The sequence below is a fragment of the Euprymna scolopes genome, chromosome 20, assembly GCF_053919585.1.
Source record: "Euprymna scolopes isolate OS-2025 chromosome 20, ASM5391958v1, whole genome shotgun sequence".
In the NCBI taxonomy this organism is placed as follows: Eukaryota; Metazoa; Mollusca; class Cephalopoda; order Sepiida; family Sepiolidae; genus Euprymna; species Euprymna scolopes.
The window spans coordinates 10,670,583-10,683,143 of NC_136501.1; positions in this window are offsets into that span (position 1 = coordinate 10,670,583).

Consider the following 12,561-nt stretch of genomic DNA (forward strand, 5'->3'; position numbering starts at 1 on the left):
GAAAAAGCTGCCGAGAGAGCTCCTGATATCAATGATGCGTTTAGCCCAGGAACTACTAACGAACGTGTTGTACAACGGTGGTTCAAGAAATTTCGCAAATTGTGGCGAGAGCCTCGAAGATGAAGACGGTCGCGGCCGGCCGACTGCGATGGATTAACGAACATTTGAAAGCTTTAATTGAAGCCGATTCTCGCACGACCACAACGAGAAGTTGCTGTTGAACTCGAGGTCGACCACTCAATAGTCGTTCGCCATTTAAAGCAAATAGGGAAGTCAAAAAAGTTGGATAAATGGGTGCCGACAAGAAATAAAATTAACGAGAGGAAGAAAGCATGAGATCAGTGTAGCAGATCGATCCTCAAACTAACTGTCGACTGATTCGTGTTTGTTACGAAATGTGTATTTTGGAACTATAGGCGACTGTTTCTCTTGAAGAAAGCGCTATCGGTCGCAGATGATATGACACGGGTTGAACTGTGGACTATGAAGTTATTTGATTTCAACTACCTTTACACTCATCTTTGTAAAACTGCATTATATTAGAACTCTGTAGTTATATAGTTTCTATTAATATAATTTTTATTAAAAAAATCAACGACTGGAGATTTTACTTATTGTTTCTGCGAGATTGTTAACATTGCTACCGAACCGTACGGTCTACTTGAGTTATTTTTCAGGAGACATCTATCGGAAGAGGAGTGTCTATCTTAGCGTCGGGAGCGAGCTTTAGCCCGAAGATCAAAAAAAATCACAACGTGGCGTGTGGCCGCACCTCTATCCCTGGATTGGAGAACTTTTCTTGTTGAAACATAAACCAAAATCCCTCATCAAACCCTGTCGTGTTGTGAGAGTGGTTCTGGGTGACCAGAATAGCTTTTGAACTTTCTTGGACGTTCCGTGATCGGGACCGCCTAAAACGAACTCTTATACTGGAGAACACCCCCTTGGCGGTCTTCGTCGTGTTATATCCTCCCGCTAGTAGAAAAGTTATTTTTTTATTTGAGCACTGAAAAAAATAACCCCCAGAAGGCTTCTAAGCACAATATAAAGTAAGGGGCCTCCAGAACACTACTAAAAGCAAGTTTATATCACTCCACTAAAGCAAAAATTATTTTTATGTGAGCACTGAATAAAATAAAATTAGGAAGCTTCTTTAGCTCTAGTGTAAGAACTTAATAAAAGTAAGGAGGCCTCACAAGCACTACTAAAACCAAATTTAACCCTAGAATAGAATTTTTTAAGTTAGCAATGAAAAGATAAAACTCAGAAAGCATATTTTTTTATTCTCATAACTTTTTTCATAACTTTGGGGACTTCTACTAATTTCGATATAACACATAAGTAGCTAATAGTGTTTTCACTTGAATGTATTGGTTTAAAAGATCATCAATCTATAAAATCACATCACTTAGTTCTTGTAATTAGTTTTGTATTCGCAAAGTTTCCTTAATTTTTATAATTTATACTAATTTCGACATGACTAGTAAGTAGGTAATACTGTTATCACCTGAAATGCGTTATAATTTATATTAACTTCAACATGATAGGTTTTCACCTGGAATTTGTTGGTTTAAAAAGGTTAATAATCTGCACCAGCACCCTATCATTTTACTTATTTTCACATTATACATAAGTAGGTAATAATGTTATCACTTGAAATGCGTTGGAATCTGAATATTCTTTTAAAAAATAACGAACGAGGGAATATGAAAGTCACAAGCAGTCAGCAATCACATGTATATCCTCATCAGGAGAGATGATGACGTTAGGTTTTTGCTGTTATTGCAGGGAGGTGTCGACGCCCTCCTACACTCACCGCCTGGTATTACCAAATTGTAACCCATTATAGTACTGACCAAGCTCAACGTTGCTTAACTTCGGTGGTATAACGGTAATCGGTGTGACAACTTGATTAGTGCCTCTATATACCAAAACCAAACGGAGCTTCCATAAACAAAGTTTCTTTCCAATAACTTCCCATCTGTGAAACGAGTTACCGTACGAATGTCTCCTTATAGACTACATGATCGTTTCCAAGTCCAATGGCAACAAATATCTGTCAAGTCGTCTTTAGAATTAATCGTAGTTTTTAATCGTCGCATACTATTGTTCTGTTACACAATTGAAAATCCTAATAACACTTAGCCTCGAGTAGATTTTAACCTAGATAAGCAGTAAACCATTCTTATAAAGAAATAGGAGACTTTGACGACGATTTTAAGTTAACTGTGTTTTATTTACTTCAATGGCGACTTTCTTTTGAATTATCTTAAAACGAGGACACAAGCATCTTGTACTTTTCTTCACGAAAATTTACCCAGCCCGGTGATGATGCAAATAATTATTCTTGGCATTCGTTTCTCTGATATCTTTCTAGTCTATATATTAATAGGATAGCGTGTTTATTAATTTTCTGTGTCACGCTTACATCCGAGTAACTGTCGTTTAATTATTATGGACTTCCATTTCTTGTAATAAATAATTTTACCAAGAATTCTTCGTAAGTTTTGGTTTCGGTTTCGATTATAGCTGAAGAAACTCAAGTTTATCTCTCTCTCTCTCTCTCTCTCTCTCTCTCTCTATATATATATATATATATATATATATATATATATATATATATATATATATATATATATATTTCATAAGTTTTGGTTTCGGTTTCGATTATAGCTGAAGGAACTCAAGTTTATCTCTCTCTCTCTCTCTCTCTCTCTCTCTCTCTCTCTGTCTCTCTCTCTCTCTCACACTCTCTATCTCTCTCTCTCTCTCTCTCTCTCTATATATATATATATATATATATATATATATATATATTTCATAAGTTTTGGTTTCGGTTTTGATTCATCTGATGCACCCAAGTCATATGGATATATTTTTTGAAATGTAAACGTTTCCCGCCAATCCAGTTTCAGAAAATCTGGGAATTTTCTCAATTTTGGTAAACTCTCTTTATTTCCTTTCATTTTTACACCAAACTTTTTTAGGTTTCATTTGACCAAGTATGAATATAATAATGACTAATACGCATTTATTTTCAATAGTACGCGCGCACACACACACATACACACACATACACACACACACACACACACACATATATATATATATATATATATGATTGCAACGTCTTGTCAGACGAGTGCCACTCCCTCAGACATTTAAAATCCATGAGCCCAAATGCCTGAGGGAGTATCTATACAAATATGATGTTACAGGGTATTAGCTTTGTACGACAGCTAAGTCTCTCTCTCGGTTCAAAATGTTGAGATCCAGCAACAAGCAAGAGCAAGATAGCCAGCAACAAATTAAACTGCAGACCAGCTTAATGCGGGTAATGGTCTTCCGCTTTATGTTTTTATGGTTTACTGCTTCTCCACCCCAATACACGTATACACAAACACAAATATACACGGTGCTAGTTGGCCGTTGACCCAGAAAAAGAGTTCATTCGCCCTTTATATATATATATATATATATATATATATATATATATATATATATATATATACAGTGTATCACGAAATTGAGTACGCCTCCTACATGTCTTCAGATATTTAGGTATATCTTTATGGGACGACTTTAAGAATATGATACTTTGCAGCTTATATTATAGAGTCAATTGATTTTCCTCTCAAAATAATTTAAAATATAATAATTAAACGCTAAACTCCTGCCAACAAAAGTGAGTATAACCCAAGAAAACTACACCCCTAAATGTTCAAATTTGTAGTGCAGCTCTCATACTCTCCCACACTGATCACTGAAAGTTCCAACATGGCATCACATGGCAAAGAACTCTCTGAGGATCTTAAAAGACGTATTGTTGCGCTACATGAAGATGGCCAAGTCCACAAGAAGATTGTCAACACCCTGAAACTAAAATGCAGTACAGTGGCTAAGATCATCCAGCGTTTTAAAAGAATAAGGTTCACTCAGAATACGCCTCGAAAAGGTCGTCCAAAGAAGCTGAGCGTCACATTCAAATGTTTTCTTTGAAAGATCAGTGCAGGAGTGCTGTCAGTATTGCCGCAGAGATTGAAGAAGTGGGCATCAGCCTGCTAGTACTCAGACCAAACACCGGACTCTACATCAAATTGGTGTGCATGGCTATCACCCCAGGAGGAAGCCTTTTCTGAAGACTCAAGAAATACCGCAAACATTTTGCTGAAGACGTGTCAGCAAAGCACATGGATTACTGGAATCATGTTTTATGGTCTGACGAGATGAAAATTAATTTGTTTGGTTCCAATGTCTTCAAGCATATGTACCGGCGTATGGAGTACAAAGATAAGTGTGTCATGCCTACAGTAAAGCATGATGGTTGGAATGTTATGGCCTGGGACAGCGTGAGTGATGTAGGCGTTGGAGAGTTACATTTTATTGGGGGAAACATAAACTCCAACATGTACTGTGAAATACTGTAGCAGAGCATGCTCCCCTCCTTCCAGAAATTGGAGTGTTCCAGAATGACAATGATTCCAAACACACCTCCAAGACGACCACTGCTTTACTGAAGAGGTTGAAGGTAAATGTGATGAGCTGGCCAAGCATGTCTCTAGACTTAAACCCAATAGAACATCTTTGGGGATCCTTAAGCGGAAAGTGGAGGTCTGAAAAGTATCATATATTCGCCAGCTCCACGACCTCGTCATGTAGGAGTGGAAGAGTATTCCAGTGGCTTGCTTTGAAGCTCTGGTAAACTCCATGCCCAGTAGAGTAAAGGCAGTTCTGGATAATGATGAAGGCCACATAAAATATTGACAGTTGACATAGTGTATGTTAATATTAACAACTTTCCATAAGGAATGTACTCACTTTTATTGGCAGGTGTTTAGCTTTTAATGGTTATATTTTTAGTTATTTTGAGGGAAAAATAAATTAACTCTGTTGCATAAGCTACATACAGACTACGGTTCATTGTGCCAAAGTGTCATTTTGTCAGTGTTGTTCTAAGAAGAGATATACTTTAATACCTGTAGAAATGTGAGGGGTGTACTCACCTTTCTTATACACTTTATATATAATTTTATGTATCGATTTTCTCTATTTACTTTGACAGTGCTCGATATGTAAATAGAGCAAGGTCGTACAGTTTGAAGATGTATATGACAATTAAGCTACACAGAGTTTTCCGGGTTTCATCCTTCTAAGAATTCGTCAGCGTGATGCATCTTCACAAAGATGAAACGCTGAAAATTCTATATATCTTAATTGACATATGGACACATATTTTTCAAAACTTTTCAAAACACACTCACATAACTTGAGTCGGCAAGAGAGAAATGATTAACACAGAATTGGAAAGTGTGAGTCATCTGATATCAAGTTGCAAGGTTTTTGGGGGAACGGCTACTACACAGCGAGACATGATAGAGTATGTAAATACCTTCACTAGACCATCTGTACAAAATTAAAAATCCAGTGTAGCAGCAAGTCCTGGGAACATCAACCTAAAAGAACAGTTGAAAATGACTTATATACCATACATTACGAGCATGTAATCCTTACAGCTACCTACCTAGAAAATGCTGCTGTCAAACCTGACATAGTTATAAGGAATAAGTCAGAGAGTGATTGGCAACCTTGTTTGAAGCGAGCGTCCCTAATGATGGGGATCTGAACAGATCTGAACGGGAGAAACACACCAAATATCAAGGTCTCATATATGATATGAAAAGAAACTGGAATCTTAGAGAGATATCAATCATACCAGTTATTATAGGTGCCACATGGCTTATGAAGAAGAATCTGATGTCCTATCTAACTAATACTCCTGGTGAACCAAGTGCAGAAGAGATCCAGACAATTGCACTTAAGGGAACAACGAGGATACTAAAAAGAGCTCTCGGCTGGTTTCAATAAAAAGCAGGGCAATGTTAGCAGCTGGTTTGGCTGGCCCATACCCAGCATTATAATCTAGAAAGAAAGAAAATTTAACAAAAAAATAAAGATCAGTCGCAAATAAATCATACACCATCCACTATGACTATCAAATTCCTACAGCTATGTAATTAGAAAAAGGAGCCATGAAACGTGACATATGAGACAAGAAGGAGAAAGAAGCAACCTTAGTAAAAGTTAGTGTCCCAAATGATGCCGGGTTAAACAAAGCAGAAAAAGAAAAGATAACAAAATACCAAGGTCTTATGAACGACATGAAAAGAAACTGGAATTTAAGGAAGATGTCTTTCATTTCAGTTATTATAGGAACAATAGGACTAATGAAAAAAAAATTCAAAAACTTCCTGGCAAATATACCTGGTGAACCAAGTGCAAGAGAGATTCAAACCATTGCACTTAAATGGACAGTTAGAATCTTAAAAGTATCTCTCGGTTGGAATATCTGAGCTAGCAGGTGAAGTTTTGGCATCCGATAGGATGCTCTTTCTCCAGCTTGAACAACCTGATAATTTTTTTTAATTAAAATGATAACATTAAAAGATGCGTGTATATATTGATAACATTAAATGATATAAGTGGCAATTTGACCACCAAATAATGAAGCATTTTCTTTAATTTTTTATTCGGGAGTCACCATTTATCAAGGCCCGAAGGTCACTCAAGGATAAGGGTTAATGAATGTAAGGTGGATGCGTAGTAATCGATAATGGTGTAGATTGGGTAGAATTTGATTATTTTAGAGGATTTCCCAACAAGAACTTGTTTACATTGGACTTGAAGGCTGCCATATCATAATCGGGCGGGAAGCAGGTCAGTGGAAATGTGTTTCACGGGCGGGCAGTTCTAGGAAAGAAGCTCTGTTCATGAAATCTGCATTTAGATTAAGGTACAGATAGAAAGTGGGGGAAATTTAAATTTTAGACATTATACATCAAGTGTTAAAAATATACACTTTGCGAGTGTTTATTGTGTATTTTGTAAGTTGCAGTTGGGCATACCACCAGACATTTGCAGTTTATATAATAGATTGTTCCTCTGCTACCGTTTGTAAATGGCATATAAAGCCAATTTAACATTCTCATTTTTTCGGTTTTATGGATATGTGTTAAGTCTCGCTTAAACCGTCTGAGTCGAGTAGTAGTAGTAGTAGTAGTAGTAGTAAGAAGAAGAAGAAGAAGAAGAAGAAGAAGAAGAAGAACTTTTTCAAGTAAAAAAAAAAAACGCAGCGTGGCTCGTCGGGGAAACATTGACTTGATGCATTGAATATGTATCCACTGATTATTCTATGTCGAAAATGATCAATACTTCGTCTTTTCAACTCATCAAATATTTACTTTTTTACATCTACGGGAGAGACAAGACAAAATATAGCCCATGCTACCAATCACTACCACCATCCAACCGTTTTTGTGATTCTGTGTGAATAGTCTCGCTTTCAAAACCAGTTCACATAGTGCAACATCAACTGTGAATAACAAAAAAAAAACAAAAAAAACGCCGGACTTTTTCTTACAAATCCACCCAACATTCCACAAAAGTTCATGGGGAGGGGGGGCATTTATTCATATTATAAGAAACGGAATCTTTTTATTTAAAAAAAGTATACATTTTTTTTGTAGCATTATACTTTTTAAGTACTGTAAAAGGAGTATATAACATACTAGTAGGGTGATTCGACGTTGTCCGGGATTGAATGGGGACCAAAACTTATTCCAATATCCCATACTTTTATTGTCATCGAAACCGGTGAAATCGCCCACTTTTAAACCAAATTGATTGCCTACTCTAGTTAGGGATCCCCTACCCGCAGTGACGTCGTCCACAATACATTGTAGTCAACATTGCACTGTAGAGAATCTGCTGTTGATTTGATAAAATCATCTGTAAATAATGTCTTCACTTAAAGTTTAAAATGCAAAAGTCAAGAATCTTCAGTTGGTTTTACAGGTTGGGCCTTTCTGCTTTTGTGCTGATAAAACTTCTCAAATGCACATGTGGTGTTAGTTTGTATAAAGGTGTTAACTTTGATCAAAACCAGACTTCCTTCTTTAATCAGATTTTTTGATTATCGATTTTCGATACTTATTAGATGCAATTTGATACAAAACCTACGTAAGAACACTCCCTGTCCTATCAAATACCTTCGTGTGAAATTTTTAAAAAGATCGGCCCAGTCGTTTCCGAGTCCATACGGAACGAACTCGCACACACACTGAGACAAAGTTCCTTATATATATATATCCCGGGATACGGTTATCTTAAGATACGGTTTTTCAGGTTACGATGTGGAATACAATGTTTTTCAGTCCCTGGTTACGGTATTTTCCCCGCTTTACGGTGTTATTTATAATGTCATTTGATTATATACATATGTATATACTGTACTGTATTTTGTTACTAATTTTTAATGCCGTATCACGGAGCCCTACTGCATGTATATATATATATATATATATATATATATATATATATATGTGTGTGTATATATATATATATATATATATATATATATATATAGAGAGAGAGAGAGAGAGAGAGAGAGGAGATAGATAGATAGATAAATAGATAGATAGATAGATTGATAGATAGATAGATAGATAGATAGATAGATAGATAGATAGATAGATAGACGGAGAGAGAGAAAAGTAGATAAATATTTGCTTTTAATACAGCAAGAAGACTGGACAAGTCATAAACATCTTTTCAATGACCTTTACTAACAATATGGCGAGACTGGAAAGGGTGCATCACCTTGTAAGGCTTGTTCCACTGACCGTATCTAGTTGCTACTTTCTGGAAAGGTGCTAACTTCAAATCAATACTTTTCCAAGACACGAAGGTATGTGTGTGTTATGGAAATCGCTCTATACAATGCATGAGATCGCCTGTTATAAAGAGCCCCCCGTCTCTTAAAATTCTACATAAAGATCAAAACTATCCAACGATAAGTGTTAGATGGATCAATTCCTACCCCCAAAACATCAATTCCTCACCGTTTATCAGAAGCATCACTCATGGAGTGTGAGGATTAAAAGACGAAATAAGGGAAGTGAGAGTTACGAGGCATCCGAAAGTAATGGCATGGTTTACTTTCTACTTTCTTCCAAGATTAAAATATTGTAACTGAAAAGAATTCGCAAAGAAAAATGTGAAATAAAGAAAGATAGACACGAATAAAATGGCGGCGTTTTATTGACAGTGAACAGACAGCCGAAAAAAAAAGGTTCACGAAAAAAATGATATGCAGGTAATGGAATGGATCTGTTTTCGGTGCCAACGTGAATGTGAGATGCGGAAAATATGAGATGATCACATCTGTGTGTATGTAAAGCGAAACATAATAAAGCTGAGAAGGATATGAGATTCGAACGACGAATGCGTCGTGAAAAGCAGCCATATTTGTAAATGGACGCTGTCAACTCTCCTTTTAATCAAGCGGCATTTTCTGGTGGTAATCTCTCGGGTACATCGATCCGTGTTGCTTTCTTCGCTTCTGGCCAGAAGGATACGATAAAAAGGTATCATCTTCAAAAACACTCCACTTTTTTTATATTTGAAAGGAAGACTGGTCAAGTGATAAAGATCTTTTCAGTGCCATTTACTGACGATAATAAAACGAGACTGCACAGGGTGCATCACCTTGAAGACTTGTTCGATCGACAGTATCTAGTATCTGCTTTCTGGAAAGGTGCTAGCTTATAATGTTAGAATATCGGTAAGTAAACGCTGCATTGTAGGCAAATGTCATTGGACAGATTTCTTCAAACGCAGTCACGGATAAGCAATAACGTGCCGTTACTTGTATTGTTTAGATTTTTCGGATCACTGTTCTCATCTTGAGTGTCATTTTCACAAGGTTTCGGTCGATGTAACCTCCGACCATCTTCAGGTGCATCTTGTCGAACTCGGGAATTTGGACAATTTCGGACGAAAGCCTTTATTTACTTCACGGGGGTAACATGCTCTTGTTCCGTCAGCCATCAGCCATGATTGGTTAATGAGTAAAAACTATATATATATATATATATATATATATATATATATATATATATATATATATATATATATATATATTAGTGATGCGACGATTCCAATATTTTTCCCGATTCCAATACAATTACCGATTCCGTACTAAATTCTCGATTCCGATACAATTACTGATTCCGATTCTTCATAAATCTCTATTAATTTAACTATGAGAGTTAACTATATAACTTATTTCCCCCGATTTTCTAAAAGCACATGTTAAATATGCAGATATTTTCCTAAACGTAAAATTATACTTGTAGAGGATGATTTATCGATTTTAACTTAATAAATATTTATTATTTCATCATTATTACTAAAAATGGAAGATTTTGCTTTAAACAAAATCAAATAAAAAAGACAATTTAAAGAATCGTTTTGGCATCAGAAAATATGCATCAATTTTTTCCGATTCCGATACCAATTCTGATACCCCTAAATCTTCTGATTTTTCCGATTCCGATTAATCGTCCCAATACTAATTTATATATATATATATATATATATATATATATATATTAGTAATAAATAGCGAGATTTACAACTAGATACAAAAATAGGTTTAAGTCTCCCAAAATTCGTACTAGAACTGTCCGCAAGGACCTGTGGCTAGAGTACTTGAAAAATCAATTGTGAAACTGATATTCTCCCGAAAGTTGAAGGTTCAGTTCTCAATATGGGTGACCGAAAAATACAACTGTGAATTACTTAGGACATTTATCCAATCATGGTTTGACAAGATACACCTGAAAAAGGTCGGACGTTACATCGACCGAAACGTTTTGCAAATCACACTCAAGATGAGAACAGTAGTCAGAAGAATCCAAATATGAATAACTAATCCTCATCTAAAAAATTCAGAGATGTACCGTTACGTTTATGTGTGAAATCCATGGTTTTCTATTTCCCCGTTTGAAGACCATTTTAGTTTGAGTGACAGTGCGAAAATAATAGATGAATGGAATAGAATGTGAAAGGACACCGACTGAAAGAAATAAGAGATGGAAAAAAGAGAGGAAGAGAAAAATTGGCTGTTTGGCTAGTAGCAAAATGTACGAGTTACGTTTTAAAAGTAATACTTACTTTTTATTCCGCCCGAATGGATCAAAGGGGAATTGTAAATTGCATTGCTACGATGACTGATCTTATGCATCCATGACCTGAAAGTTTCATCTCTCTGTTGCAGATATTGGCGATGTGAAACTAAGAAAGCAACCCCTATCATGGGCTTGCGTCAGAAGCATACATGCGTGATTGAATTTTTCCATGCAGAAAAAAAATAAACCGACCAACATTCACCGGCGCCTGTTGAACATTTACGAAGCCGATGCAGTTGATGTCAATACAGTTAGGAGATGGGCTCGTCGATTTCCTAGTGGCAATAGAGATGTGAGTGACAAAGCGTATTCCAGAATTTTACGTTCGAGGCATCGTTCATCGTTAGCAATAATGTATTCAGAATGGTGATGACTATGTAGAAAAATAAATTCTGGGGCACAAAATGTCGATCGTTTTAATGGTTTACTTGTGTCTTCGCAGCTCTTCAACGTTATAGTTATTTAGTTTTTAAAAATAGGAGGCCTTCGTAGTATCTGTTCTACTACACCTAATATTTTCTATCCTCGGTCAGTGAAAATTCTTCTAAACCATGGCATCCTTTTTTTTTTTTTTTTTTTTTTTTTTTTTTTTTTTTTTTTTCCATTTTAGTCCCAATCCACTGTACCCCTTTTTTGGAGAGCTGAATTTTCCCCACATTCAAAACTTCCGTTGTATCTAATTCTGCCCTCGTGTAGGAGGGGACAAGTACAGAGGTATTAAGGAAGATATAGGTAGAAAGAGGAACAGAAAGAAAGAAATATGTCTTATTCATTTACTTTAGAAAGTGGATATAAATTCAGTATAAGGACCTATTTTTGCATAAGTAGATTCCCGTGAAGAGGTTAAACAATAAATTTGGCCAGAAAACGGGACTAAGGGTCACGTGATGAATGTTCATTTAGTCAAGTGACGGCAAACAAAAAAGCGGATCACAAGTCTAGGTAGATCCCCGGAAGATGACGTCGATATTTTTTTCTGTATGTTTCTGCTCTTTGAAAAAAATTAAGGTATGACATTTCTTCCATATCCCCCCAAAGCCATGTAATATATACACTTTTCGGTACCGTGACTATATAACATGTTTGTTTTGTTTTTTTTTAAATATGTCGTTGTTTATTTCTGTAGATATAGGTTTTTTTAATGACAGATTAATAATCTGATGGCTGTGTGACGGGGGTGGCAGTGGGTGGTGTATAGAAGAATCTGTTGCTACCCCACTCGTGGTGTGTCGCTGTCTCTTTAGTTAGCCTAGATGACATCAATCCAATCGGCCGATATTTCGATCAGCATGGTTGCGCAAAAATGTGATCACTCACTGCCCGGAGATTTTGCGTCCGATAACCTGACCTCGCCTTAACGTCATTTCCCGGGGACCTGCATAGACTTGTGAACGACTTTTCTGTTTGCCGTCACTTGACCACGTGAATTTTGGGAACGCTGACTTGATTTTCCTCACCTTCCGACGTTGTGTCACATCTTTATGCGTTGGGAACGAAATAAACCAAATGTCGATAACTAGACGTACACAACCAT